Genomic DNA, 18,834 nt, shown 5'->3' on the forward strand with positions numbered 1-18,834 from the left:
GGTGGCAGCACGAGGCAGAGGAGGAGGCCACTGGCCAGCTCCCCTGGAAAGCTTGATCTTAGACACCTGGGCTTCCTGCCTTGGCAAGGATTCTGGTGCCACGTGGGGGGGGATGAGAGCACAGATGTGCTGATTTTGGGGCCTGTGGGGACAGGTATCCCAGAGGGTTCAGCGGTGAGCGTGATAGGCTTCTCTTTGTGTGCCATCCCAGGAGCAACCTCATTCCTCACTATGGGCCTTGGAATCAGAATTAATTTAATTTCAAGAAAAGAGTGATTTTTTTTTTCTGGTACACCTGACTTTGTGAATTGAGGAATCATACCTGTTCTACTCGTGATCTAAGTGTGGGTTCCTGAAAGTGCCTAGATGAGAGACTATAGCCCCATGAACTCAATCTGGGTCCTGCCCTTTGGTGTACTTTTACTAGAAATTAAAATATGGTGGTCCAGACCAGTCAGAGGAACGCATGAAGAGCTCAGTTTCTCATAGCTCCAAGGTCTCAGTTCCACCCATCCCTCCCCTCGCTTGGCCGCCAGCAAGTCAGTGACTTCTTGCTTTGGATGCCACCCTGCCTGCTAATGCCCTGACCTCATCGTGTTGTGATGTCTTTTCTCCTCGCCCGACTACAAGCTACACAAGAGCAGAGACCCTGTCTTGTTTATCTTTGTTGCCACAGCAGCTAAGTATGCTATAAATCTTTGTGGAATAAATACATGCACACAGGAAACTTTATGCTGTAGCTTAAGGGAAGATGAAGCTCGTGAGCGAGTGCTGGCCCCAAAAGACTGATCCAAGCAGAAGAGGGTCAAGTCCCCCGCTTTGCCCCATTGGGGCATCGGTAAGTGTGGTGTGTGAATTTTTCACCTTCATCTGTGTCCCCCCATCAAGGAGAGAATTCAGGGTGGGATTCAAAGGACAGATGACTTAAATTTCTTTTTTTGTTTCAAGTATTATACAGGGTCTGGCACAAATAACACTCCCCTTTTATTACAAAATCTTCTTTACAAATCATAAGCATGTAATTCTGTAACATAATATTACAGTCAAGCATACCATATGACATTTAGGTAAAATGTTCAAATTAAAACTGTAAATTATTACACCCGTGTTATTACCCTACCGACCACACTCAAGCAGGCCTTACCTCTGCTGGACCCTGTATATTCAAGGTCTTTGCAAGATGCGGTTTCTAGAATTCTGATGCTGCTGGCCAGCCAGTTGTCACCAGTTAGGCAGAACTGCCTGGAATAAGACCAGTTCAGGATGGACATCTGAGTGAGAGGTCTAGGGCTCCTGGTTCTCTTCCTGTAACTCCTGAGAATGCTGGCCCAGGAGAAGGTGAAGAAGCCCTTAACCAGCCTCCTTGGAGGTGAAAGGTATTGTTTCTGGATTGACAATTCCCCGGGAAGCCAGGGCCTTCTGTGTGAGTGGCGTGGGTCCTCTGTGTGAGTGGCATGGGTGCTGTGTACTTCATCCTAGGAAGGGGAGAACATTTAAAAATATTTGCAAAAGCAAATCTGAAAAGACCAAGGCTTCCTTGTGTAAATAGTTGGTAAGTACTGCTCCTTTCTTTCCTGTTACTAATTAATTTCCCCGACAGCATTGCTTGTGGCTCTTCTTCACAATTGGTTGCTGAATTACCATGCTCAATTATCTCTGTAAATACCAGGAAAAAATGGTTTCAGCCCAAGTGGCTGAGCCTTGAAATCAGGCACTTTGCACATTCACATCTGGACTGAAAGAAGAACATCAAATCTGTCATGAATGATTTATTTGACTGGATTGCTTCCTAAAAGGTAAATGAAAACTACAGTATAAGGCATATAAATTATCTTCAAATATAACCAAGGATCAGTATCTCACCAAAAAGTTTGGATTTTCTGGTGCTGTCAATTAGAAGTGATTCTCTGTGGCTATCTAACTTTTGAAAATGTCCATAAAGCATTTCAGCATATACCTTATTGAAGGCTTACTATGTGCTGGGCACTGCACTCATGCTTTGTGTACATTATATTTGTAAAATTCTAGCTGTGATTTCACAAGGCAGAGGGGTGATATCTCCATTTCACAGTTAAGGAAAACGAAGCTCACAGAGACCAGATAACTTGTTCGTGGTTTGTCTGCTTCTGAAACCAGTGCTCCTTCCCATGGTGCATCAGGAAAAGCAGAGATGGGTTGATTTTTTTTTTCTAAAAGTTGTTCATGAATGGACTCGCCAGTTTATTGTCAATGACTTTGAAGAAAATAATGTTAAAAATATGTGAAACTGAATTGCTGAGGCCTGCCTGAGTTCCCGGCTCACAGAATGGTGGGGTAAAATGAGACAGTGTTTGTTTGAAGCCACTAAGTTTGGGGATAGCATGTCCGACACAGGAGATAGCCAGCTCACATGCCTTTGTTCTTTCTGTGGGATTTTTTTTTTTTTTTGACCTCAGATGCTCATCCTCTTCCCCCACAGCACCTCCTTGAGGGGAGTATGGGAAGCACAAGTGTGGAATGGCCAGTGACCATTTACAAAATAAAACACCAAAGCAAACTCGTAAGGGGAGAAAGACAATGCCCAATCAGCAGACTATTTAGCCTGTTCTTCTGGCAGCTGGGGTTGGACAGGGAAATAGCTGCCGTGGCAGTGTTTTTGGTCTCAGCTTTGAGCACATTTGATTCCCAGTGGAGTTCTGACACGTCACGGTTTGACCAGGAGATCCTGGTGGTGTGCGCCCGTGTCGGCTGAATGCTGCCAGTGGTTCTGTGAGTGGCCAGCGGTGAAGAAACATTGGCCTTGCTCCCGCTGGCTGTGGAGAAAGCTTGTTTACCATCCAGGGTCATTTACTGAGAGCCTTTTATGAGCTGGAGCTGTGCTAGCTGCTTTTTTTCTTTTTTGCACGTGCCATCCTTTTTATCCTCACTACAAACCCATGAGGTGCAGGAGGGTAGCCCCATTTTACAGGCCAGGAAACAGGTGTTTCAGAGAACTCAAGTACGGTGTTGGTACCTGGTCTTCTGGTTAGTGATGGGTAGGATTTGAACTCATCTCTTTGTCTTTGAAGTGCCTAAGTTTTTGCTCTCAGGTTTTTTCCTGACCTTCAGCTTCACCTAAGGGCTTTTTATAAAGGACACTGACTTGTGTGCGTGCTCAGCGTAATAATGGAGTTTGCATACTTGGCTCTACTTCTTACATTATTCATGAGTGTTTTGTAATTTGTAGAAGGCTCCAATTTTGTGCGTGTGTATGTGTGTTTAAAAGCGTAATTCCCTACAAATTTAGGTCCTTGCTAAATGTAACTTTTGGATAAACATTAATGTCTCATTACAGAGAACTAAACACTTTTGTTTATATTGCCAGTTTAAAAGACTTCGGATTAACTAGATACAACATCTGATGTTTTTACCCTGATCATTTTTGAGTGAATCCTCAAATAGCAGGGTGGTTATTGAAAAGTGTCATGCCCACCCTGACTGGTGTGGCTCCGTTGGTTCCATTCCCAGTCAGGGCATGTGCTTGGGTTATTGGTTTGGTCCCTGATCAATGTTTTTCTCCCTCTCTTTCTCCCTCCCATTCCCTCTCTCTAAAAAAATAAATTTTTAAAAAGCATCATTCTCATCAGGAATATTGTGTTTTCACTTTTTGTAGTAGTCTGCAGATTGCTAGTTCACATTTTACAAAAAGGATTTTTTTTTCTGATTTAATTTGGCTGAACTGATGGGTGTTTGGGGGCATGAGGACAGAGAAATGGAGGAAGAAGCCTACCTCTCTCCCCTTCTAGGGTATCACTGTCTTTCTGTGGTTTTTAAGCCAGCAAAAGGCTGCTGTCCAACCAAGTACCATTTCTGAGCGCGGTATTCTCTTCATGGTGGTGCTCTGAATGCCAGCCTGTCACCCAAGGCAGGTCAGTAACCTGTGTGCAGAATGGTGTGGATAGCAAAAATAGTGGCAAGAAATCAGGGGGTGAAAAGAATAACCCTCAATCCCATATATTTTTGTCATCATTCGTTAGTATTTTGATCCTCCAATAGAAGCGTGACCCCTATGGAAGAATAGCTTTTACAGGAGTGACTACAGTAGCTGGTTTCACCTGTGAGATCGATGGGGCCCCCGCTCCTGAACCTGGCTCCCTGACTGTGATGGGGGCTCGCTGGGTGCTGAGTTACAGCCCTGCCACCTGTGAAGAGGGGACTCGGGGAGCGAGAGCCTGAGGGCGTGTGCATTTCACTCACTCGAAGCTGTCAGGCCCTATCAACCTTTTGTGGGAAATATTTCTTCTCCCTGAAAACTCATAAAAATTCATGTTGTGATGTCGATGCCTGTGGGATCCTGTAGAATTTTGTTGAGCGGCTTCCACCTTTTCTCCTAATAGACATATCATCCTCCTCGTATCGAGGCATACAGATGTGTGCTTGTGAATTGATGGCGGCGGCTCATGTATGTGCTGAAGGAGGTTTGCGGAGGGAAACACGTAAACGAATTTTCCCCCCCACTGGTTCAGTGCGACTGAGATAATTCTATGTATAGTCTCAGAAGATTCCATTCTGGCAAATATTTTAAATTTCATTAACCTTGTGTATATTTCACCAGATACCTTTTCAGCATATCTGTTTATTGTGTTATAATAATGCTTTGCTGGTACATCAGGAAAGGTACAAATCTGATTAGTGGAGTTTATGTTTTTTATGATGAATATAGTTAGCGAGGTCACCTTTTCTTACTAGAAATGACAGATTTGTTGGTTCTTACCAATGCTGTGCATATTCTCGTGTCCTTAAAAAGAAAGTATGATGTTAGCCTAATGTATCATAGCAGAATTTTAGTGTTTTCAATATAGGTCTTAAATTGAGTGAAAGATTTAGATCATTCTTTTCATTTTTTTGTTTTATTGTTTTATTTATTTATTTATTTATTTAGAGAAAGAGAAATATTGATTTTATTGTTCCACTTATTTTTTAGTATATTTTATTGATTATGCTATTACAGTTGTCCCATTCCCCCCCTTCATTCCCTTCCACCTTGCACACCCCCTCTCACCCACATTTCCCCCCTTTAGTTCATGTCCATGTGTCATAAGTTCTTTAGCTTCTACATTTCCCATACTATTCTTGCCCTCCTCTGTCTATTTTCTACCTACCATCTATGCTACGTATTCTCTGTACCGTTTCCCCCTCTCTCCCCCTCCCACTCCCCTGTTGTTAACCCTCCATGTGATCTCCATTTCTGTGGTTCTGTTCCTGTTCTAGTTGTTTGCTTAGTTTGTTTTTGTTTTTGTTTTAGGTGTGGTTGTTAGTAATTGTGAGTTTGCTGTCATTTTACTATACATGTTTTTAATCTTCTTTTTCTTAGATAAGTCCCTTTAACATTTCATAAAATATGGGCTTGGGTTTTAAACAAATGAAGAAAAAATTGATTTGTTACTCCTCCCACATTTGATAGAGAGGGGAAAGGAGAAAATATTTGAAAGAAACTGTTACCCAGTAATTATAGTGCATCATTACCAAAATATTCTGTAGGGAAGATTGCGTGCCATTATGCTTAACTGTGCAAGATGAAACCTTGATGCAGTGGAAAGTGGACGGCTTGTCCATTCCTCCAGCACTGTCGACAGTGATTATCCTGTATGTGTGGGTGTATATGTGGGTGGGGAAAATAGGGGAACTCTACAGTCCTACTTCTCTTTATCTTAAAACCATGTGGAATTATGCCTGGAAGTTAATATGTTTTAAAAGCTCAATATAATTTCAAATCTTGAATAAAGTTATATAGGAGTTATCTTTTATTAAGAACAAAGAAGTTATATTGTGAAATTTAGAATGGGCTGGCCTTTAGCAGAAACAAAGCATGGCCTTTAGTAAAACAAAGCAATATGTAGTGTGTCTGGTAGAGAGAAAAATTTAGCTCAGTGGGCAGTAGTCTCATTTATGGAGTGTTAATTATCTATAATTTGTGATTTAACATTTCAATGAATTTTATAAGAAAATATTTGGTAATACTCATGTCTTACATCCTTGTTTTCCCTGCCCCTGTCCATCCTTCTTTTCTCCCCCCTCATCTGAGGACAGTTCTGTTTTTACAGGTCCAGATTTTTTCTTATGTCTCACCAGAAGTGATAACTCATTTTGTTAGAATGGTAGTGATCACAAAAGTGGAGGATTATGGCTCCAGTTGGGGCTTAATCAGCCTGAGCAGGTGCATTCTAAGTAAGAGAGATACTGTTTTAATGCAAATGTCCCTCCTCATTCAGAGGAAGGGAGACATGGATAGGGATTGACATAGCAGTTAAGTCAGAATTGTTTCTAAATAGATTGTTTTTTTTCCTCCTGAATTCTCTGGGCACCACCAGCAGCGTCTTGTTAATAAAGGAAAGAGAAATATAAAGGAAGAGGAGTTGAGGGTGGCTGTCTTAATTTTTTGCTCCAAGGGATCACAAATACTTAAGGTAAATGAAGTCAGAGGCTCACATGAGGACCTGGGAGCCTCAGTGGTGTAGTGTTCATTTTAGAGTGGAATTGGATTCTGGGACCCCAGATAAAGAGCAGATGATTATATCAACATGCCCGAAGCCCTGCTACAAGGCAACTTAACATGAGCCTTGCCAGGGTGGCTTTAGAGTGAGGCTCCAGAATTTTTCTTGCTCTTTCTTTGTCTTGAAGTGTGCTGTTGGGTGAAAAGCAGCGAGAAAATGTTTGCGTAGTGTCTGAGAACCAGGGTGTGCAGAGGAAACCGAGGCTCTTCATGTTAGGTGAATAGAGTCTTTGTGTCAGGTACAATTCTACTCCGCACTGTAGTTAATTTTGGATTTTAGGGAAACACAATGTTTTGCTTGAAATGGCATCAGCCATATTCTTTTTCCTGGGTGGTGGTTACTTAAGTGCATGCAGTTATTTATTATACTGTACTTTTATGTCTTAGTTGTTTTTCTGTACATTTAAAAATTAAAATGGTTAAAAAAACAGTCACCAACATGTCCTAGATCTTCCCGGTCAACCATGTGACTACATAATTCATGTCTCCATCTACTTGACAAATATTTATTGAGCTCCTGCTATGCACCAGGCACTGTTACTGGCACTGGGAACAGGGTAACAAAGAAAAGAAGCAGAAGTTCCTGATCTCATTGCATGAAGAGGGACAGACAATATGTTAAACAATGTGTTAGAGCCAGAGGGGGAGGTCAGCAAACTTTTTCCGTGTAAGCGGCCAGTTGGTAAGCACTCTAGGCATTGTGGGACAGGTGGTTTCTGTCACAGCTACCCAACTCTGCCATTGAAGTGTGAAAATAGCCACGGACAGCATGGACATGAATGGGGATGGCTGTGTTCCAACAAAGCTTTATTTACAGAATCAGGTGGTGGGCTCGATTTGGCCCACAGCCTGTAGTTTTCAGACTCTTATGTTAGATGATAGTCTGCCCTAAGGAGAAGATATTGTAAAAAGCAATTTGGAGTTGTGGGGTACAGGGGTGAGAGATGTGGCAGTTCTTGACAGGGTGGTCAGCAAAGGCCTCACTGAGAAGGTAACGTGTGTATCTGGGAAAAGGAGTGATCTGTGCAGCAGGAACAGCAAGTGCAAGGGGCCTGGGGTAGAACATACCTGGAGAACTGAAGGAGTGGTAAGGCCCTGGGGTGTCTGGGGCAGAGTGAGTGGGGGGAAGAGTGGTAGGACATCACATTGCAGACGAAGGCTGAGGATGAGGGACAAGGTCACATGTCACTTTCTAAGGCCCTTTTAAAAACTTGTAAGCCAGTTGGGTAGTCCCTGGAGGGTCTTGAGTAGAAAAGTAACATGATCGAATTTTGAACAGGATCACTGGCTTTTGTCCAGATAATAGGCAATGGGGGTGCGGTTGGAGCGAAAACCTAGAGAACCAGTTAAGAGGTTACTGAGGACATTAGTTGAGGGGTGGTGGTGCTTGGAGCAGGCTTCTTGTGGTGGGGGTGGTGAGAAGCAATGAGGTTCTGGATGTACTTTGACCATTAACAGGATTTGCTCACAAAGTGGAAGTGGGATATGTGGACTGGAGGAGTCGAAGATGACCCCAAAGTTTTTGGCCAGATAAACTGGAAGGGTGGGGTGCTATTCACTGAGTGGGGGAAAAAGCAAAGGACAACCAGCCCAATAGCCAGCAATCTTACTCCCCAGAGCCCCTGACTCAATAAAGCACACAGCCTGACTTTCAAGACTGAGCTTGGGTATGTCACACCCTGGATTTGTGTGTACACTGGTGGCCGTGAGTGTCCATGGCATCCATGCTGGGGTGTACTCACAGCTCTCAGGCTGTTATTGAAGTTCATGGTTTGTGCTACCTGGGTTTCTGAGAGTCCTGAGCTCATATGGGGCAGGAACTCTTATGGGGAAGATTCCAGATACAGATCCTTGAGTGAATCCTTTTTGATTCATAAAGTTATCAAAAGAAATCCTGATATTCAGTGGATCACCAAGTGGCCCCTCAAATGTAGGGAGATGTGTGGGTGAATGTCTGGTGGCTACAGAAGCCAAACTTACATGAATCCTGGATTTCACACACTATATTGATGGTTCTTGCTGTGTTGCCTGGAGAAGGAACAATACTCTCACTCCTGTTACTGTGCATGTACATAACATGTAAAATTCAGTGCCTATAAGCAATTTAGGACAGTCATGCCTGCTTAGAGTGTTCTGTCAATTGGCAAAACATCTGCAGAGTGTTTCATGAATGCATTGCTAAATTTATGACAGTTAAAGCGCAATACTGATTTGAGGATGGTAAGTGGTGGTTCTTACTTCTAATAAGACAGATGCTTTGGTCTTACCTTTATCTCATTAGCGAGTTGTATGTCAGTGCTTAAAATGCTCTGCTGTATGGTATAGAAAGTATTGAATCCTTTCAAGGGGTGATGGTTGATATTTTTATTAGACATTCAGGTGGAGGTGGGAAGAAGGCAGTATAAATGAATATGGAGGTGAGGAAGGACATTCAGACCAGAGAGATACATTTGGGTAGTCACTGGTGGTAGACAAAGTGGTGGGACCAGTGTGGTCCCTAGGAGAGTTAGCATAAATAGAAGAGGACCAAGTGCTGGGTATCTTGGAGCTTATAGGTCAGGGAGATGAGCAATTGGCCAAGGGGATGAGGGACAAGCAGCCAGAAAGAGTGAGGAAGAAAACCAGTGGTGTCCTGGAAGCCAAGTAAAGATGATGTTTCAAGGAGGAGGATGGGGTCAGCTATGTCTGGTGCTGCTGAAGGGCCAGGGAAGGTCAGACTGAGGGGGTGAGTGTTTACCAGGGTACGGGTCATTGGTGACCACAGAGAATTGTTCCCAGGGCACGAGTCATTGATGACCTCAGAGAATTGTGACCAGGGCACAAGTCATTGATGGCCTGAGAGCAGTGTGGATAGGATGGTGTGTTCATGGAGAATTTTTAGATTGATGGCTGCAAATGATTAAACTCAGCATATGTAATTTGGGCATCCGTGATCTGCTGTTTTTCTTCTCATCATTTAGCATCATCATTGCTTTGGTATTAATGGATAAAGAAAAAAATGACTTTCTAGAGTAAAGTTCAGGGCTTATCCATTAAAAACGCTGAAATAGGAATGAAATGTAAATCTTTTCACAAAACTTCCACTGGTCTTTTCCAGTTGAGGCATGTGACTTTGGGGTCTTGCCTGTTGTCACTCCAGTTTCAGTGGGTTCATATCATGCTCTTTCAGATTTGCTAGAAATCTATGCAGATTTTAAAAGAAACCTGTAGGTCATTTTGGGCACAATGCCATCTGTGTTTCCTTTTTTTAAAAAGTAGATCACAGAGCGATGAAGCAAGGGACAAGGAAGGTTCTTGTCAGTAGGTCAAAGGTGTAGGGGACTAGTGTAGCCCATGTATTTAGCCAAAAGTGCATGTTGATTATGTACAAATTACTTCATCTAACATGGACAGGGTGAATTTCTCCCTGTAGATTGTGGAGGGAATTTTACTTGTTCTTAGAGGATAAACAAATAGATCAGGAAACTGGAGCAAAGGGAGAATTAAAGGTAGAGCGGGAAGAAAATAAGAAGCCCCGGAGACGTTTGTGTCCAGACGTTCGTATGGGAGCAGGTCCTACTAGGTAGTTACTGGAAGGAGACCAAAACTCCGTTCTGAGTTTCGTACAATCACAGCAGTGGACTAGCAAGGAGACGTGATTGTGAAGTGCTTCAGTGTTCTGGAGGCAAAAACAAAGCAGTTACTCAGGCGAAGCAGAGCTTTTCTTGGTATGAGAAATTTTCCTACAACGTGGAGAATGTTGATTTATGAGTGTACAATGTCCTCAGCAATGTCCCTACTATAGATATTCCAGAGTTACCTAGAATTGTATCTGACATTGAGGGATAATGCTGAAAGCATGATTATATTCAGGACCCAAACAATGCTATCGTTTTTTGGTAGAAACCCTTCATTACGGATACTCGATGTTGGCAATTCGTCATCTCCATGTGTTCTGACAGTTGAGTGAGTGGAGCGCAAGGGGAGGACTTGTTTAGGTTATTGAGGTACTGAGGAGCGGGGCGGTGGGGGTCGCTCTGTGCCTTTGTGGTGACCACCGACACCGGGGAGGGGAGCCGTGGGAGAGCTGGGCTGTTTTCCTGCTGGAATCTCTGCATAAAGAAAACATGCTTGGCACAGAAACACTATGTTCTTTCCTTGACCCCAGAGTTCTTTAGTAGGCCCCGTGTAAGCTCTGGTTCTGCCACTGATGGTTTCAGTGAGAACTGGAAAAGGTGAGGGTTGGAAGAAACTCGTTTCCAGGGAGGTCCCGCTCCTGACCCCGGCGTGGTTAGCTCTGGGGCGAGCCTGCCAGAGCACTGACTCACACACCCACATGTGCACTGCCCGTTTTCTTTCCTGTCCCAGCTGTCTTATTCTGTTCAAGTTTTAGCAAATTATTTGGAGCATTTCATTTTTAACACGATGAACCATTTCCACCTGGGCCCATGCATATCTCCATTTATCTTAGTGAAAGAATTTCAAATACAGCTTCCGTGTGTTTTCCAGCACCTGCAGCAGCTGCTCCCTGCTTGCCTCTCGTTGGCTTTCTTTGGTATAACACAATATTCAGTGGAACACGCTGAGTTATTGCCAGACCACCAAGAATTGCCTGCTCATTTGCCGCTGCCTGTGGTGGGGCTGGTGCAGGAATAACAGAATATGTGGACTAATATTAAAACAACTTATTTAAAAAGCTAGCACTTATACTAATTTTAATCAACTGTAAAGAATGCTTATGATCATTAATATTTACATTTGAATAGGAATGTATTTTAATTTTGAAACTTTAAAATATTTGAGTTTTTAATTTAATCTTTATTATAATTTTTTCCAATACCATTTAGTTCCCTTATACCCTCCTCCCCCTAGCAATCACCACACTGTTGTCCATGTCCTCAAGTCCTTTTTCCTTTTTGCTCAAACCCTCCTCCCCCTCCTCCCCCCTGACCCTGCCCCGGTAGCTGTCTCATCTGCTCTCCATCTATGAGTCTGTCCCCATTTTGCTTGTTATTTCAGTTTGTTCATTAGATTCCACATATGAGTGAAATCACATGGTATTTGTCTTTCTCTGACTGGCTTATTTCACTGAGTTAATTATTTATTGACTTACAAGTAGCAAGGATGGAATGGTGGGGTTTTTCAGAATGGGGTAGAGGTTGAAACACCCATTTTTAATTTTTATTTTTGGTTATTTTTATTTTTTAAAAAATTTTATTGTTCACTTACAGTTGTCCCCCCCCCCCATTACTCTCTCCCGCCCTGTCTGCTCCCTCCCACATTCAGTGCCCCCCACCCTTGTCCTTGTCCATGGACATGAGGAACACCTTTATACATGAGGAACACCCGTTTTTAACTCATTGGTCTGATCTTGATTGATGGGAAGGACAATTTTAGGGCAGTGGATCTCATTCCTCATTGTCCTTTGAGTTTGGAGGAAAAAAAAAATGCCTGGCCCCACCCCAGACCAGTTTAACCCCACTGTCTCTGGGTTGGAGGCTGGGGATTGCTCACGTTCCCAGGGGACTCGGGTGCAGCCAGGGCTGAGAACCGCTGTTCAAGGCTGTCCCGAGCTCTGGCCATCAGAATGCAGAATCAAACCACAGCTGGTGTAAAGCATCGATGGTGCCTCCAACGTGATCCTTTTTGTCCTCCAGAGTTCTGCTAAATCTGCATTTATAGACACATTTAGGAAAAGTATAACAACTTGACATGTACACTGGGTAATAGTAATAATTGGATTTTATTTTCGGAGTTGGTTTGGGTAGTATCTGGACTAAAGTTTGCCCCTCTTCTACCCTGAAAAAGACTTATAAACAACATAAGGTTGTAAGGGGAGTTTAATATAGTTGATTAAAAAATACTTTATAATCATAAAGTTGATCATAAATACTTTAGGGCATATATTGAAATTCAAACTATTTGTGAATTAATTATGTCATTGAGACTCTACCTGCAAAACCTCACCGAGTTTTTATCACAGTGTGTGTACAGTTCCACTCAGTCTGCTGGAGCTGTTGGCGATGATTCTGTTATCTTGGTTTTCTCATCTAGCTCAGCGTTACCCTGCAAGAGAGCACGAGAACTTAAAAAAAGAAGAAAAAGTGGTTCCAGAGAGTAATCTCTCAGAATCCCTGCTGCTTCATAGATTCCTAAGGATAATGAAACTATTCCACGCTGACTCTGAACTGGCCTTGCAGACACGGGAACCGTGCTGGGTCATAAAGGTGTGCGTTCAGCAGCAGCAGGAGGGGTCTGAGGGCTGTTTGTTCTCTTACCAAGCGCCCGCCGGGCTGCTGTGCTTTGTATTCCATCTCATTTCCCTAGTTTTCCTGTGGTTGCCCCCAGTTTTTCCTTCTAATTTGTTGCTTCTAATCTGCCATGGACCTGGAAACCAACTCATAATTAGTTAGAACTGTGGGTCAATTAGGAATAAATAGGCTGTCAGTAAAACCTTAAGGACCTTTTGAAGAATAAAATCGATTGATTGCAGTGAATAGACTTAACTTTTTTGTTTGTTTACTTCTGGTTCTTCAGCTCTGTTCTAGAAAGGTGAGCCTGATGGGCAGTTTCCACGCTGGGGGTAAGGACCACTATGTGTGGAAAAAGCAATGAGGCAGGACCTTAAAGTGCAAACTATCCTGGAATTTGGAGTTTTCACCCACGAATAATACACCAATGGGTGTGTGATACACCCACTTACCTCTAACCTGAATCCCACCTGTCGGTGTGCAGTCTCGCCTAGGAGATGCACACACACACAGAGGAAGAGGAACAGCCACAGTGAGCTGTGGGGGGTAGAGGGTAGGCGAGTGGACATGAAGATTCATTTAACACCTTTTATGTGGTAGGCAGTGTATACCTAGTATTACAGACGGGATAAACCAGTAATACCAGTATTACGTGTCTGATAAACCTCTCAATAACATGCTCCAAAATAATCACTTCAGGTATAAAACTATTAGTGATTCTTGGGCATGCTGGAGCCAGCTAAAGGCAAAAGTTTACCCTATATATAACTTCACAATAACAATATTTTGTGTTTTATGTGATTTAATGCTCTGGGCCCTTCTAATAGTGCTGTGATGAGATTTCATTATATTGATTAGATTAATTCTGGAAACAACCTGGGAGGTAGGTATTAGTACCATCCCCATGTTACAGATGAGGAAACTGAAGCAAAGAGAACTGAAGCGACACTCCCAGAGCCTCTCAGTTATTAATGGGCTGAGTCGGGATTCGAACCGAACGTAGGCAGTCTGACCCATGAGCCCTTCCTCTCAAAAGCTGTGTTCTGTTGTTGCCTTGAGAAATGCTGGAGAGCATTATATTTACCAGGAACTCAATTCTGAGTTTTTATTACAAACAATGATGTCCTAAACCTTTCCATGAGTACATTTTTTTTTCTTTCAATTATTTGCCTGGGGAAAAAATTCCCCAGAAAAATTCCAACAGAAAATTTAGGTGTTATGGGTTGATTCTAACTACCTGAAGTCCGTATGTTGAAGTCTTCAGCCTCGTCCCTCAGAACATGACCTATTTGGCAATAGCTATTGCTGATGTCATCAGCTAGGATGAGGTCTTATTGAGGTAGGGGGGAACCTTAATCTGGAATGACCGGCATCCTTCTAAAAAGGGGACCTTTGGCCACAGGTGCGCATGGGGAGAACACCACGTGAGGAGTGCAGGGATGCTGCCACAGGGCAAAGGCTTATCAGAAGCTAGGAGACAGTCCTGGAACAGGTCCTTCCCTAGTGCCTTTGGCAGGAGCGTGGCCCTGCTGGCAACTTGACCTCAGACTTCTACTTTCCAGAACTTCGAGACAATTTCCGTTGTTTAAGCTGCGACTTTGTGGTGCTTTATTACATCAGCCATAGGAAACTGATACAGATTCCTGGAAAAACATTCTCCTACGTCAAAGAGTAATCCTAAACTCACTGCTACTCAGTATTTCTCAGAAACTCAGATTGAGAAACTATAGCAGAAATGCTTATCATTTTCTCCTGGCCCACACCCTTTCCCAGATAACTATCCCTTCCTACAGCCTGGTAGTGGTAGCAGTCTTGACTGTGTGATCTGGCCCTGTGGCTGATTGGACCAGGCAGGGCGTCTGGCCTCAGGAAGAGCAATCAGATCAGTTCTTCAGATGTTCTGGAATCGGGATATGGAGAGTTGTGAGGGAGCTGAGAGGAACGGTCATGAGAATATGAGAATTAAGGCGGGAGACTTCCAGGGGTTGCTTGTAGCAGGTCAGTGAACAGAGAAGCTAAGGTTTCAGCAGCAGAGGAGAGTGGAGCAGAAATGGAACATTTCTAGAGACCAACGACTCTGGGGTGTGCCCGAGAATTTTAGCACTGATGTCTTTGATTCCTGATGGAGTACAGTTTTGGGGTTGAATTTTTCTTCACGTGCAGTGTTCTTACTGCATTTGGACTTGGGGAGATACCTCTATTGGCTTTGATTAAATTCCTTCTGAGTTTCAGTTCTTGTAGCCAAAGGAACCCTGACTGAAAATGATGTGGAGCAGGTTGCCCGAAGGATAGGTAGTGTGTGTGTCCTCGTGGAATCTCCAACGCCCGTCCCCGGGCTGAGCCCGAAGAGCAGTGTATCTGCTGCATCGTATTGACCCTTCTAGGGTCACATTGACATACTTGTCTGTGGTTGTCATGGATGCCGTCAGCATTCTTATGACTCTGATCAGTACTGTCAAACCGATTTTCTAAAAGGGATGTATCAATCTATCTTACAGAGTTTGGGCGTAACTATTTTATGGCAACTTGCCATCAGTGAGTAGCATAACGTTTTAAAATTGTTGGTAATTTTAAGTGTAAAACCAAGCGTATTTTTTCAGTACGTATTTTTTTGTACAAAAAAAGGTTTTTTTTCTATTTGCTAGCCAATAATTTATATTTATTTTCTTTGTAGCCTGCTAACCATTTATCTTTTAATAGCTTGGTATATATCTTGCAAATTTGTGTATTTGACTTAGGAGATTCATAGAATCCTGTCTCCCAAGGTAGTTATTAGCATATCTATCCAGAGGGCACACATAAACTTTTGGTTGTTTTATATGAAGAACTGTATTTTGGGCAGTGGCATGCCACAAATCAGGAAGGAGAGGTAGGAAGGAGTTTACACCTGCCTTGGGACTATCCCGCAAAGCCTGGCCTGGAGAGCAACATGGTGGCTTTGCATCTCTGGGGGGGACAAATCCCTTTGAGTAAGTGGTACACAACTGGAGAGCATCTTCAAAATGAGCACCCCTCACAACTCTGCTCCTTAGTCTGAGGCTTTAGAATCAGACTCTGTGGGTAGATGAGATTTCCGTAACAACTATATTCCTTTTAGCAAGGTGTTTGTGCTCTGTCTCATTGCATATGCATCTTACAGTTTGATTTTTAATTTTTGTTCTGCATTTCTCACACACAGCCACAATAGACCGAGTCAAAACTGACTGTGACCCACGGACTTTTTCCACCCTGGGGAGATTTACTGTTCTGTTTGCTCCTGAAGAGTTCTGTTATTTTACTGTAGGAGGTATGTGACAGTTGCCTTATTTTTAACTTGTCAGCCTGGTTTTCTTAAGCCTAGGTGGAGGAGCAGGCAGGTTTGAGGCATAGCCGTGAGGCTATCGATATGGTTCTACTGTCGATTGCTTTCTGAAGAAAGCTGTTGGGAGAAAGGCAGAATCATTTCCTTAGAGCTTTCCATTTATTCTTCTGTAAAGTACATCTACTGGGGTGTGAAAGTATTTGGGGAGTATTTTTAAAATACCAGTCTTCACAATGCCATGAATATTATTCGTACAAATGATGGTGATTTTATTGGGAGACACCATAGTGGCTGAGCAGGGACTTTGGTGCAGGCTGACTTAGACAGACATCCCCAACTGTGATGTGAGGATGGGGGTGTCTGCCTCACATGGTATTAGTTTAACAGATGGACGTATTAACTACTTTATAACCCCCTGCGTCTAGCTGGTGTATGTCTAACATCCCTGTGTACGTGTGCACCACCTAGTAATCTCTTTTCTGAGCAGTTTGTCCAGGCATGGTAGTTTGTTAGAAAGTTCTATTGCTTATCTTGAAGTGGCGTGTGTGTGTGTGTGTGTGTGTGTGTGTGTGTGTGAAATGGCTGAGCTAGGTGCATGGTATTTCTCAATATAAAATATTTTCCAAGCTAAAAATTATTCTGGTCTCGAGATATGAAAGAGTTTCTTATGCAATTTAGATACTGTTGGTAAGTGCAACATGAAGTTTTTGTGTATATATTTTTGTATAAATACATATCTTTGAGCGTAAATGAGATTGGATTTTTTCTTTCTATTTATTAACTAATGATTTATATTAATTTTCTTTGAGGTCTCTAGATATCCTGAATTAGTGATGATGCATACTAATTCCTGGGGGTTTGGCAACATACCTCAAAGCAGCAGAATTTTCTTTGAAGTTTTCTAATTTACTTTAAGAACCACATACATTTTTCATTCTATCATATATATAACATATAGGGTCTGGCAGAAGTAACACCTGCTTGAGTGTAGTTGGTAGGGTATTAAGATAGGTGTGTTTATAGTTTTAATTTGAACATTTCACCTGGAATGTCATATGATGTGCTTTATGTTACAGAACTATATGCTTATGATTTTGTAATAAAAGATTTTGTAATAAAAAGGGCATTATTTGCGTGGGACCCTTATACATGTTAATTTAAAGAAGTGACTACATACCACTCGAAAAGGGATACTTTAATCTGACACCCCTTGTTCCTTCTGTGGCTTACATAAACGCCTTACCTATTGTGTACCCTTTGGGTACAGGTTCTTCAGTTTGCAAAGCCTGACTGTGAGACCTTGGTTGCCCATTTGCCCAAGTTATAAGCGCCTGCACACTACCACCTCCAGCTTGGTTGAAACTTAAAACATTTGGACTTGACCTTGAGGGCAATTGAAGTGTCCATTTTCCATCAGGTACTTTATGGAGAGTACAGCCAGGAATTCATAGCCATTCAATTACCTAATGCTAGATTGGGAGCATAATAGTTATGGAGAATTGCCTGAAGAATATGCAGTCAATCCAATTTTTTAACTAAAAATATTTTGCTATCACCATATCTTATTTGCACATGATTTGGTTTAATTTATTTTACGTACAATTACATATTGGTTGCAGATGTTTCTAGAGGTTCCACTGGCATCCTATTAGATTCTGATGCTGAGAATGTTAGAATGTTAGAATGTTATTTATTTTACACTGTGGGGAAGGGAGAGAGGAAAACATCAATGTGTGGTTGCCTCTCCTGCACCCCCTACTGGGGACCTGGCCCACAACCTAGGCATGTGCCCTGACTGGGAATCAAACCAATGACCCTTAGGTTCACAGGCCTGCGCTCAGTCCATGGAGCTACACCAGCCAGGGCAGAATGTTAGAATTTTAGTAATTAAAAACTTGAATATAGTTTCATAGAATTCAATCACTTTCCTGAAGTGTTTATCAGAGACCCGGTTGGTTTTTTCCTGCAATCGGGGTGCCTGCCTGCCTTTGTGTTTTGAATCTCCGAACAGCTTCTAATTTCTTAGATATTCTGCAACTTTGTTGCTAGGTCAGTTCAGCTCCCAGATGGCTGAGTTCCTGAAAACCTAGCTTTATACCCTTGACACCTGCTCTCAGCCAGAAAGTCAAAAAGCGATTTTAGACCGTTGAAACTAGTTCTTCTGAGCAGTGCTTGCTTGGAGGCTGTCAGCTTCCACGGTGGCACACCCCTGAGAAAAATCCCTTGAAACCTTTACTTACGGTGGGGGGGATCATGTTACACAGCCGCCTCTTTATGAAGACCCAGGGGAGAAATTTCTCCCTGAGACTTGTGCTGCTGTCGAGTAACCAGTCTTTTTGTTCTTAGGAATATTGTTTTTCATGCAGCGATCCTATTTCTTCTGCATGCTGCCTGCACGCATGCTAAAAAGCCTCATTTGTGGCCTGCCTATCTATAGAGCACAGAACCTTACATCATATGGAACCTTAAATTGTATGCTTTCGATTTTGACTTTTTAAAAACTTACTCAATTTTAGCCTTGTCATTTTAAAATCTAAAAAAAAAAGTTCCCCCCTCCCCCTTAACTTTATCTTCTTTCTCAGAAAAATGCACACATTTTGTGAACTGCTTTACATGCTTTTGGGGACACATCCAGGGGAAAAATAATTGTAAGAGACACTCAGTTCTTATGGAGACACATTCACTGTAGTCTTCTGAGCAATGGTCAGCAATGCCTGGTGCAAGTTGCTAGCCACTAGGTTATGCCACCTCACCCGCTGGGTGAGTACACTGGGGCTGGGCCCAAGGATAAT

General features: G+C 42.7%; 1 protein-coding gene across 1 annotated transcript in view; it reads left to right on the forward strand.

Annotated features, from left to right (window-relative positions):
* Window positions 1-18,834, forward strand: part of MAST4 (microtubule associated serine/threonine kinase family member 4) — a 532,524-nt gene that overhangs the window by 18,020 nt on the left and 495,670 nt on the right.

Source organism: Phyllostomus discolor, chromosome 3 (assembly GCF_004126475.2).
Source record: "Phyllostomus discolor isolate MPI-MPIP mPhyDis1 chromosome 3, mPhyDis1.pri.v3, whole genome shotgun sequence".
Lineage (NCBI taxonomy): Eukaryota > Metazoa > Chordata > Mammalia > Chiroptera > Phyllostomidae > Phyllostomus > Phyllostomus discolor.